At 44.2% G+C, this 2,500-nt stretch overlaps 1 pseudogene; it reads left to right on the top strand.

Annotated features, from left to right (window-relative positions):
* Positions 1-2,500, top strand: part of LOC143282230 (uncharacterized) — a 36,155-nt pseudogene that overhangs the window by 8,663 nt on the left and 24,992 nt on the right.

The following is a 2,500-nucleotide window of genomic DNA, read 5'->3' on the forward strand; positions in this document are numbered from 1 at the left end:
CGGCAGGTTGGGGAAAAGGTCGGATGGAAGATCCGATAATTGAGTTTTACATAGGGGCGTCAAGTAGGTTCTGATCTATAATTGTAGAGTGGAACCATGTTTGTTGTGTGTTTCCGTCTTCCCTGCTGGGAGAGTTCATTGCGGGAGGGGGCTTCCGGTTTTGAACTTCGAGAGGGAGAGACACTTCTCTTCCTTGGATCGCGAGAGTCCAAAGCTTGTGTTGCTAGTCAGAGGCAACGTTTTCTTTTCTATTGTCGGATTTTGTGCTGTAAAAGTTGGTTTCATGTTGATTTGTTGTTGGAGATTCTTGTGGGTTTTGTGCTGTACTGGAGTGATTTTGCTGTTGTGCGAAGTGCCTTGTTATCGAACAGGACTTTTGTTTTTCTAGTTCGGGAGTTCGTCATTTATGTTTATAGTACAAGCCATCCAGGGATTGCCTGAAGATCTTGGGTTAAGCTGAGTGCTAATCTCGTATTATTGTTGACTGGTCTAGAGTGGGCCAAGTCAGGGTACTGCAGAATCAATGTAGTCAAAATTCCTTCTTCTGGAGTGTTAGATCTAGGTTGTAGTCGACTGTTAGTTTCCCAGTACAAGTTCTGGTTGCTGGAGTGCGGGTCGACAGGTTACTGGTTTTGGAGCCAGTTTAGTTGCTGACGTTTGAAGTCGTGATTTCTGCTGAGTCCAGTAGTGGATCTGTAGATAATCTCACCAGACAGCCTGGTAAGGATATTTTTATTGTTGTGAGAATGTATGGTGGGTGCATGTGAAAGACTTGGGTATAATGGGGTTGTAATTATTAATGGTGAGATTAGGGGAGTAATGGAGATAATACATTTGATAGTATGTTTATTATAGTAAAGATATTTGTTATATTAGTAAAAGAAATGATGATAAATGGGTGTAGTGTGGCCCAGTTGTCTGCCTGGGAAAAACATTATGCTTAACCGTGGTTAAGTTGAGTTCAGGTAGTACGAATTATGTTGGAAATATTTTTGTTAGTAGGTTGTTGATATCCCACTTTTTGTTGACTGAGCCGACGTTGGTTCAGTCCATATGGGGGGTAAATTAAAAATATAGGTGGCTACATGGGGGAAGCACCTGTGGTTGCAGATCTGTGTGACTGTTCGGCCGTGGATCTGATGCGGTCTGATCTGATGACCTGGTGTGACTGTGGCCGGAGGGCGGACTGTGTTAACGCTACTTACGGACAACCAGGGACGACGTGGGAGGCTGTTTCGCTGACTGGAGAGGACGGGACCTGCATGTGTACTTCACCTCGACAACCGTGCGCCGCATCGTGAAGATGAGTCCTGTGATTTTACCCCCCGGACATTAACTAGTCGGCAATGATGAGTGCGGCCGTGAGTCGCTAGACTTTTGTTTTATGAATGTTGGGAAAAGGGGAGAGTGAAAAGAAAAGAAATGATTTAATAAATGTTCTAAAGATTAAAATTTGGTGTGGTCACCCTTTTTGAAAGGTGTTTGTATGAATGTTGTCTTGTTACACGTTTCCATTTAGTACTGGATAAGTAAAATTAATACAGGTTAAGTAAACCACCCCTAAAATTGTTAGGACAATTTTGCATAAGCTCTTTTGTATAAACCAATACCCCTAGACTATTATTGTATTAAGAGAGTTTGTGACAGTCTCTCTCTCTCTCTCTCTCTCTCTCTCTCTCTCTCTCTCTCTCTCTCTCTCTTCTTATATCTATTTATCTTTTAAATACTTCTCCACTATCCCAAAGGAGAGCGCATCACTGAAGAACAACGCCACTGACTGCAAGTGTGTTTTTCCTCCTTTTCTATGCCCGTCTAACGAACAGCGCGAATAGACAACAATCCAAAGGAGGGATAAAGGGACAGACCCCTCCCCCCCCCCCCCCCCCCCCCCCCCAAAAAAAAAAAAAAAAAAAAAAATCTTTTGCAGCAGTCGAAATCCTATTTTGTATGTAAAGTACCTTCCTAGCACAATGCATTTTCCATTCCCAAATTAAATCTTTAAACATCACGTCTTTTTTTAGGAACGTGTGCAAAGAAACATTCGCTCTGTTCGACAAGTATGTAATCTATGTCTCTCCATCCGTTTGCCTGTCTGGCTGTCTCTTTATACTTACTGGACCACACACAATGTTCTGCTCATCGCAACGACCTCTTGGCATCCGCAAACACACCGTAAAGTCAACAACGTGGACAAGCGAGAGGAAAAGCCCCGCTAACTTTTCAGATCATCGTCACGAACTTAACTCCTTCTCGACACCTCCACTTTTCTTTTGAAAATTGTCTTGGGTTGGAGGTGTGTGTGTGTTTTTGGTGGGGGGGGGGGGGGGGGGAGTGGAGGGAGGGTAGGGGGGCGAGGGGCTCAGTGATGAGACGTTTCCCATCTTCACTGTCTGTCTGTCGGCGGCTTCCCTGTCTGGAGGTATACCACTACAGCGTGTGGCTTTATTTGTCTGGACAGTTAGTGTGTGTGTGTGTGTGTGTGTGTGTGTGTGTGTGTGTG

Source organism: Babylonia areolata, chromosome 5, assembly GCF_041734735.1.
Source record: "Babylonia areolata isolate BAREFJ2019XMU chromosome 5, ASM4173473v1, whole genome shotgun sequence".
NCBI classification, from domain to species: domain Eukaryota; kingdom Metazoa; phylum Mollusca; class Gastropoda; order Neogastropoda; family Buccinidae; genus Babylonia; species Babylonia areolata.